Source organism: Centropristis striata, chromosome 10 (genome assembly GCF_030273125.1).
Source record: "Centropristis striata isolate RG_2023a ecotype Rhode Island chromosome 10, C.striata_1.0, whole genome shotgun sequence".
Lineage (NCBI taxonomy): Eukaryota > Metazoa > Chordata > Actinopteri > Perciformes > Serranidae > Centropristis > Centropristis striata.
In genome coordinates this window covers 5,455,229-5,465,732 of record NC_081526.1, presented here as the reverse complement: position 1 = coordinate 5,465,732, position 10,504 = coordinate 5,455,229, and positions in this window count along the sequence as shown.

Below are 10,504 nucleotides of genomic sequence, written 5' to 3'. Positions count from 1 at the left end.
CATAATCCACTGGGGAGCTGCAGTCTATATGTCAATAGACTAAAATAGATCACATCCCATTTTAAGTCGGTTGTTAATAGCTTAAATGTTTGAAATAGCCACGGCATTCTTACTCTTATTCAGTATATGTGAATTTAATGGTGCTAAAGAAACTGGATCATAAAATGCAAATTCCTCTTTCTGCTGGAATATACAGCCTTGTTTTATAAACATAATTAAATTTATGATAGGATATATCTTATATAATGTTTGAGTTATTACCCTGCCAGTAGCTCTAGAGTTACAATAGAGTTATGTGTTTACCCTTGGTTACATAAGGAGCGGTACGGGTTGACTGATAGAGCTGCTGCCGGGAAGGTCACTCACTCTCTCCATTTTGTCATAAGTGCTCTCCACTGGAAACACACAGATCATAAGTGGAGGAGAAATCTGTGCACATCAGCACTGCTCTGTCTGCGTTGGTTGAACATTTAGTAGTACTGTATATGAATTAGCACTTACAGGTAAGAGGTTAAAATATGTATCTTTGTAGGTGGTAAGTTGAAGGCGGGCTTCCAGAAAATTATTGTATGTAAGGGCAAGGTCCTCAGTAGGATGGTGCAACGTGTGTGTGTGTGTGTGTGTGTGTGTGTGTGTGTGTGTGTGTGTGTGTGTCAGAACAAGTTTTGAGGACATTTTTGAGTGTATGTGTGTGTTGTATTATGCAACTTGTGGGGACATACATATGTTTACACAGCCATATTGTGGGGACCTCCTTTCCTTGTGGGGTCATAGATCTGTTTAGACAGTCATATTGTGGGGACCTCCTTTTCTTGTGGGGACATAGATCTGTTTAGACAGTCATATTGTGTGGACCTCTTTTCCTTGTGGGGACATAGATCTGTTTAGGCAGTAATATTGTGGGGACCTCCTTTCCTTGTGGGCACATAGATCTGTTTAGACAGTAATATTGTGGGGACCTCCTTTCCTTGTGGGGATATAGATCTGTTTAGACAGTGATATTGTTGGGACTCCCTTTCCTTGTGGGGACATACATCTGTTTAGACAGTGATATTGTGGGGACTTCCTTTCCTTGTGGGGACAAACTACAAGCCCCCATTTAGGTTGAAAGGTTAGGTTATGGTAATGGTTACGGTTACCGTTAAGTCTCCAGAAAATTAATGTAAGCCAATGTAATTTGTGTGTGTGTGTGTGTGTGTGTGTGTGTGTGTGTGTGTGTGTGTGTGTGTGTGTGTGTGTGCATGTACTTCTACTTCCTACATAGTGAGGACCGGAACAAGTTTTGAGAACATTTTTGAGTGTATGTGTGTGTTTAGACTTATAGTACGTATAGTTTTTTTATAGTTACTTTTAGTATTATGCAACTTGTGGGGGCATACATCTGTTTAGACAGTCATATTTTGGGACTTCCCTTCCTTGTGGGGACATGCATCTGTTTAGACAGTCATATTGTGGGGACTTCCCTTCCTTGTGGCCCCCATTTAGGTTGAAGACTTGGTTGAAAGGTTAGGTTAAGGCTAGACGGGTAACAATTACAGGGTATCAAGGGTAAGTCTTCAGAAAATTGTCAGTATGTAAGTCAATGTAATTTGTGTGTGTGTGTGTGAGAGAGAGAGAGAGAGAGAGAGAGAGAGAGAGAGAGAGAGAGAGAGAGAGAGAGGAAGAGAGAGAGAGAGAGAGGAAGAGAGAGAGAGAGAGAGAGAGGAAGAGAGAGAGAGGGCTAGGGTGATATTAGACTGAATGCAGTTGGTCTATAACAAACAGACATTTCTCATGTCAGACAGCCACCGGCTGCAGCTGACAGCCAGTCCAGGCTCTCGAGGCATCTCTGCCCTGCCCTGTCACCAGATCTACTGTGTGTCAATGTGTGTAAATGTCTCGGTGGTAATGATAATGATAATGATGATGGCGATGGTGATGACTCCAGTTCTGTAAGATGCTAAACAATCCTCTGAGAGCTGACTGGAGGCTTCACATTAACTTTCCTACACACATCATCCATTCATGGGTCCTGCACACGCACCGAGGCGTTTTCAATTAATGTTGCTGATTACCCTTCAAGTCAGGTTAAGTCACAAGATGCTGAGGATTAATAAGAAGTAGGTGTAGCAAAACTTACAGGCGAATAAGGAAGATGTCAATCAAGCTGTTGTTTGTTGACACGGAGTCTAACAAGGCAATCTAAGTGAAATTACCTGTTTGCTTGGACTACTGGTGTATGGAGGCTTTAATTAGGTGTTTTATTAATACTTCTTCCGTATTCTCTAGTCTCACACTAGAGCTATGAAATATCAACGCTTCAGCAGAATCTGCTGTCACTAACAGTCAATTTGAATGTGTAACACTGGAATGACTCAGTGGTTTGTTGCCACTGAAGCATTCAAATGTAATAGGACATTTCAGTGTTCCAGTCAAGCAGCTTTAAATAATGAACAAATACATATTACATATAAAAATCTTCAGCTCCACTGGCTGACACAAACACACAAACACACACACACACACACACACACACACACACACTACACACACATAGACACACAACTCCAGAAGTTTTTGTTTTGTGTTCTCACACAGAATACAATAGATAATCAAAAGAAGCGAGTGAGCATGAAATGATGCAAGTTCGCTCTAAGTGGTGCAAATTGTGAATTTGTGTGAGCTGAAAATTTGCAGTAACTTCAGCAAACTATTTGTGTTCAACCTGAAGATGTAGAAGTTAATTCAGAGACAACAGGAGCGTATGTGTGTGTGTGTTCTGTGTGGGTGTAGTTTGGGGAGGGGGCGTTCGTGTGTGGTCGTGCATGTATTTGCGTGTGTGTCAGCTGCTGATGGTGTCAGCTCTATTTTTAGCTTTTCCGTTTGAACTCTGTTGTCCAGCCACTTTCTCAAAGGATCATGAGACTGAAGTCAGATCCAGACACCGTCAATAAAAATAAGCATAATGATGCTGCTTTTACTGACATGCCCCAGGATAAATATAACATCTGACAATCAAACTCTGATATCAAATACCAAATGAAAAAAAAATGGTGTCCAAGCATAACTGAGAAGGAACTTTAAACCTTTGGAGTCTATTTTGTCAGTTTTTGAATACTTTTCATTCTGCCACCTAAAAAGTGTTTACTGTGCTAGTGCATGTTTGGATCACTATTTTCAGCACCTCACCTATTTGATCTGATGAATATGTTTTACTTTGACTTACTGGATCAACATTTTGAACCCAGGATACAGAAAAAAAACTCAAAACATAAAACTGGAGTTTAAAATATAGGGTTTTTTTTTTTACTTACAAAACATAATCATGCTCAGTAAGAATTTTAAATGTTGCAGATGTGAATATCTACATAAAATGAGGATCTAGCTCTATATTTTATACTACATATATTTGACCTTATCATCTGCTTTACTTGGCCTATCATCATCAAACAAAAACTGGCAGAGTTTGAAGCCAGAACTCGATGTCAGGGCTTGAAGTTTCTTTGTTATTATGCCATAATGACATAATGTAGAAGTAATGTGTCAGTGCTTTTGTGGACTCTAAAGGGTTAAAATCAGAATAATATAAAGTACACAACAATAACAATAAAAAAATGCTCAGCTATACTTTTGCTTTGTCTCACTTGGATTATTGGAATTAAACCTTACCGACTGTATTTAGTGGTGGAATGTAATTTACTCAATTACTGTACTTAAGTACGTTTTGAGGTACTTGTACTTTATTTGGGTATTTCTTTTTTATGTAACTTTATACTTCTACTAAACTACATTTTGAGGCAAATATTGTACTTCTTACTCCACTACATTTAGCTGACAGCTTTAGTTACTAGTTACTGGTCAAGCTTTAACATGAAAAAGATGTGATCAATACAAATGAGTATGCATTTTTATTAATTAAACCACATAACACCATATGGAGTAGCTGAAACAAAAACAAAACAAAAACCTGAACAACAGTAAAATGCTGCTTAGAAAAATGCATCATAAAAAACAATCTAATAGTATATTTGAAATATATATAACAAGCTGAGTGGTTTCATTCTGCATAACAACAAAAGTACATTTTGATGCTGATACTTTTGTACTTTTACTTCAGTGAGTTTTGAATACAGGACTTTTACTGTAGTGGAGTCATTTGACAGTGTGGTATCAGCACTTAAGTGAGGGATCTAAATACTTTTTCCCACCACTGACTGTATGCTACTGTTGCAAATTTGATGTGTGCGAAGTCAAGTCAAACTTTATTATCGCTTCAGGGGAAATTTGGTTGCAGCAGGCTATACAAACACATTCATCATAGAAAAACATAATCACATAATCCTCCACAGATAATGGGCACAAATGGCACAAATGCAAGATCACTTCAAATGAAGACAAAGCAAAAAACAGCAAAATGTATGTGCCTTATTGTTAGATAGTCCTTTGTCTCTCTGGGAGTCCAGGACTTACCAGGACCATGTTTTTGCTTGTTCCCATGCTAAAGGCCCATGTGGTCCAGGTAAACTATCTGAACAGTCAAGGGCTTATTTTGGACTTGAAAAAAAACGCAGAAACCAAATATGACTTCACTTGTGAAGGTCTCATTTCTGAGTTTTAACAGTCATATGTTAAAACTGTTGCTCCACATCCTCTACCAGAGACACTGAGGGGGTTTCACTGGCACATGATGTGAAATTAACTGAACATGATGTGACCTGACTGTATTATATTCTGATGTGACTGGAGAGAGACTCATCCTGGAGTTTCCCATCTGAAGACCACATCATCAGCACAGCACAGGAGATGAGCTACCTATGAGTTGCCTAACGACCGACCACACACACACAGGAGCAATACCTGACCTGCAGCCTAGAAAAACGCACTTAAATTAGCCTCCAGATCACGACACGGCTGGGAATATAGTTATCACACAGACACTCGCACGCACCGAGTCCGAGAATATCAACAGTGCATGGCGGCCAAATGCTACTCAGCCATGTCAGGGTTCTATTTTGGGAATAATGCAGTGTTGATGTATATAAATATCTGCAGCTATTTCCTCAACTTTGCATTAGAATGCACTAATTGAGCAAATGTTGAAATATCTGACAAACAAGTGTTAGAAATAATCTGTTTTCTGTCTCTGTGCATGGGGGTCACTATCTGATTGACTAGGTCACTATCTATGCATGCTTAATTCACTAACTGTGTGTGTACCCTCTCTCTGTGTATTTATAGATTAATCATGTAAGATGCTTTTGATACAATGATCATGTGCTAATATTGTTTTAAAACTGTGATTACTCTAGATACATCAAAATGAATTACATTCATTCCATCTGCTTAAACTTAGTAAGATTCTATCATCACAAAAAAATATGTTTTATATGTTATGAGAACATTGCAAAATCTGTGTTCTCACCAATATCTCTGCAAGTCATAACAAGGCAGGAGGTTGTGTTGAATGTTTTGGGAACAGGTCAGGTCATGGACATGGTGTGCTGAGGAGAGGAGGTAACTGTCTTCTCTGCTTGGTGATATAACGTGTCCACAATATTGATTAAAACTGACGAATCAACGGTTCGAGAGGGACGCACCTTCTGGAGAGTTCTACCTACATTCTTAGTAAAATCCCTGTTAGGTTATAAAAAAGGGTTCGAGGGACAGAAAATTAATGTACGTCAATGATTTTGTGTAAATCAGGGAAGTGATGTTTGAACCCAGACACTCTATAACTGCACATTTCTTGACATATTGTAATAAAAATGATGTTAAACTGAGAACTTGGACGTCTCCTGCTCATTAATCCCCATCAAGCGATCTGCGCAGAGAAATTGGTAAGAGGATTTGGAGTCAGATAATTTAATTTTAAAGGTTTCCTCAATGCATTTCTCAACAAAAGTCTGGTGCACTGCAGAGCAGACTGTAGACAAGATTTACTGATAGGAATGTGGTCCATAGATGGCCTCTTGACATCCTACAAGCTAAATGACACTCTTTTCTATATGGTGCATTCCTGTCTGTACACATGTCACAGTTCAAAGTTGTCCTATGTATGTCATAGTGCAATGCCTCTCACTTTACAATTATTGGTTTTGTTATATTGTTCTGGTTTTAAGCAATAGATCAGGGGTCTCAAACTCAAATTACCTGGGGGCCGCTGGAGGCAGTATAAAATGACCAAAAAAAGACACAAAATTACTAAAAAAAAGACACAAAATTACACACAAAAAAAAAGGCTGAAAAAACACAAAATTACCACAAAAAAAGGCACAGAATTACCAAAAAAGACACAAAATTATTTTTTAAAAAGACACAAAATTATTTAAAAAAACACAAAGTTACCAAAAAAAGACACAAAATTACCAAAAAAAAGTAATTAAAGGGACCTTCCACACACAACACGGTAAAGTGCCATTCATATAAAACCCGCGGGCCACGAGTTTGACCCATGCAATAGACTGTATAATGCAACACCAGATTCCAGGCTGTTTAATGATTCAAAGATTGTTTCATTGATAGGATGTGAAAAGCAAAAATGGTTTTGTCATTTAATACAGGACGTAAGTCAAGGTTTGTCGCGATATTACCCTGAAGTGTCCAGTCTGAAGAGACAGCATTTCACTCTTTATGACATATTATTGCATATTGGACCCAAATTAAAGCCCACTCCTCTCCTTTCCATCAGTTACATCACATTTCTTGTACTAAAATACCATTTATCGAGAAATAATTATAAAATCCAATCTGTCTGGTCATCTTTGCATTCCTCATTGACTCTGTCTGAGGGGTGGGCTGTTTGGGAGGGGGAGTGGGTCCTTCTGTCTGAGGAATGCCGGGGCAGTCAGGAGCCAAGTAGTGTCGGTAACATGATGATAAAATGGCATGATGGGAAATCGTCCGAGGATTCTTTTTTAACCACTGAACATGAGCAACTAAGAAAACAAACTGCGTTTTAACTAAACACAGACACAGACAAGATTACAAAATCCACTCTATGAGATTGTGTTAAGGTGAATAAACATTAAATAAAACAGTCACAGACTTACTGTTTGTTGAATGTGGCAGCTGCAGAATGTGATAATAGCAGCAGTATATTAGCGACAAAGCGGAGTGAAAGATGGTGAAAATCCCATGATGCTTTAAAATGGTTTAAATAGTGTGTATAGGTGAAGGGTGCTCAGCTGGTTTCATCCTTCATAAACGGTGAATGCTGGTTGCCCGGCAACCGAGCAAACACACATACACACATGCCAATGAGTTGAGCTGAGTGACACAAGGACGAACAGATGAGAGTAAAGTAAAGGAGAGAGTAAGACAGTGTGTGTGTGTGTGTGTGTGTGTGTGTGTTTGCTCTTCAGTGATTGCATGCAAACGTGTAACATAGAAACCAGAACATCTTTATAGGCTTTTTTTTTTACGAGGAAACTTGTTCCAGATCTATTCTAGGTTTATCTTAGGAGAGATATGATATCAAAAGCCGGCGACGACACAATGTGCCTGATATAGCGAGCAGCCGGCATCAAATCACACCCGGCAACTCATGAGTCATGCTAGATAAAAAACGCTACTTCCTGTTTTATCACAGTCCAGGCTCCTGTTAGTAAAATGAAGACAATCAACAACTTCACATTCAGTACAAGTGAACTCATTGAAGCTTAAGTGATGCTAATCACATGACATTATCAGACATTGGTTGGATGCTGCCGACAGTAGCCCGAGGAGAGGATCCCTGTGTGAATATCAGGGCCAGAGCCAAGAATCTGCTCTTTCATTGGGCCGTCTACATCTGTTAGTTTACTTGAATTAAAAAGTAAGTGCATGTTTGGAAAGCTCTAGAGCTGACACAGAGCTGTTTCTCATTCCTTTTTTAAGTTCAAAGCAGTTTCGTCATCTCTCTCTGTCCATCTGTCTGTATATACAGTCATGGAAAAAATTATTAGACCACACTTTTCCTTCAATTTCTTGTTCATTTTAATGCCTGGTGCAACTAAAGGTACATTTGTTTGGACAGATATAATGATAACAACAAAAATAGCTGATAAGAGTTTAATTTAAGCTAGCTGACATCTAGACATTTAACATGGTTTTCTTGAAAATAACCAAAATCATTATCAATAAAACCATGTTAAATGTCTAGATATCAGCTCTTAAATTAAACTCTTATCAGCTATTTTTGTTGTTATCATTATATTTGTCCAAACAATTGTACCTTTAGTTGTACCAGGCATTAAAATGAACAAGAAATTGAAGAAAACAAGGGTGGTTTAATCATTTTTTTCCATGACTGTATATGGATGTACAGTACTGTGCAAAAATGCCTAGAAGAATTGATGCTGGTTTAAAGGCAAAGTGTGGTCACACCAAATATTGATTTGAATTAGATTATTCTTCTCTTCACTCACTTTGCATTTTATTAATTGATAAAAAAGAAACTATTAACGTTTCTATTTTTGAAAGCATTGTTATTTTACAGCACTTTTCACACCTGCCTAAAACTTTTGCACAGTACTGTATATGTATGTATATATACACGGTCGGCCACATAGTTGGCATAAAATATTTTTTACCTCTTTCCATGAAATTATTGTGACAATGTGATTTATTCTTGACAGATAAAGTATATATATTCTCAAAAACCTTATTAATCCATTCCAAACATTCCACACAGTGAAAATTAAACCACAATTAATAGAGGATTGTGTCAGTGAAGTAAATTTGGTGTTTCCTGCATGGTGGGACATGAAGTAGGCGGCGACCTACTTGATATTCAAGACGCAAGGCATTGTGGGAACTCACTCTGTGAACTTAACTCTGATAACACCATGAGAGAGGGGAACATGTAGACCAGTGGGCTCTGTCCTAATGTGATGTATAGGGCAGGAAGATAGGACCACATTGAGACTTCCTGAAGAATAAATGCTGGGAAATACAACAGATATAAGTCGAGTGGTGTATGGGGCTTTGTTGTACTGTTAAAGAGCCATTCGGAATTGTGCGGTGTATGGAACACGAATGTGCTAATAAAACTTGCTGAACAGAGTATTGAGTGCTTGGTGTTTGGCCAGCTCACCCGTTAACTTAGTGCAGTTGTCAAAATTGCTATGACATGTCTGTGTCACACCGCGGTGAGGGATGTCTTGTCTTTTTAGACAGTTTTATTTTGAAAAGTAACTTCTGGTTTTATTTTGAAAAGTAACTTCCCTCTTGTTTCAGGTCACTTGCCCTTCCTCCTGTGTCATGGTATGGTGTCTTCCCTGATTCCTGATTGTTTCCACCAGTGTTCCCCTCCCCCGTGTGTATATAGTCTTTGTCTTCCCCTGTCCTTGTTGCCAGAGTATTTCGTCGTCCTGTCAAATACCTCCAGCCTTGTTCACAGTCCTGTCTTGTACCAAGTTAAGTGTGTCAAGTTGTTTGTTGAATACTTTTCCTCTTAAACAGAGTGATTTTTTGTTCATAGTTTTCTGGTTAGCTTCTTTTATTTTCTAAGTCTAAGTAATCTTTTGTAGCATTGTTTTCCTCCCTTTGGAGTGTTTTCTGTTTATACATTTTGTAACATAGATTAGAGTAGATAGTTTCTTAGCCTGTGAGCTTTTCCTCTTCGGAGTGATTTTGTTTTGTTTCTAATTTTCATAGAGTATTTCCTATAAGATCAGAGTAGTTATTTTTTCCTCCTTCGGGAGTGCCTTTTGTTCTGTTTGTTTTGTGTTCTTGTTGTGTCTTCGGACCTTCGAGAAGTTCATAGCCTGTTTATTTATCATTGCTGTCTAAAGAGAAATCTATTCAGATAAATAAAACCTGTCATTACCACTGCCTATCTGCATCTGAGTCCTCCTTTTTGCCCAAGCCTGACAGTCTGAAAACATAATTATTCCAACTTTATGTGCTACTGTGTATATAAACAATATATATACATTTTTGTATCCCTATTATTGTCTTGCATGGGGTGGTATTATAAATCTGTTTCCACGAACGTCTTCACCCTTTACATCATGCAGCTCTGCCCCTGACAGCAGCACTGAAAGCAGAATCTAACAGCCAATACCCATGGCTTTAATTTATAACATTTCACAAAGTCTTTTATCAGGTAAATACAATTAGCTATTATCATTATTCTTAATATTAGCAGCAGTAGAATTGTTTTATCATCCTTAAATCCATAGCAGAGAACAAACCCAGCTCAATAATTAAATTTGCATGTAGTAAAAGCATAAAAGCTTATGTGTACAGGTATATAGACTACCTTAAAATCAGAGTGTATAAGCAAAACATAAATCACTTAAATTATGCAAAAAGTATACTCCGGAGCAACCTGGAACAGTGAATGTAATGTCATCATAACTCTATCTGAGTTTATTAAGGAAGACAACACACTTAACATGTCAGGAGACATTTTCATTCATTATTGAGTGTTTTATGAATGGATACACAGAAAGCTGCAGCCTGGTAGCTCAGTTTGACTTCTGTTTGTGTTTATTAAACACAAGAGGGAGCAAGAGGACAACGAGACAACATGAACTGTTTG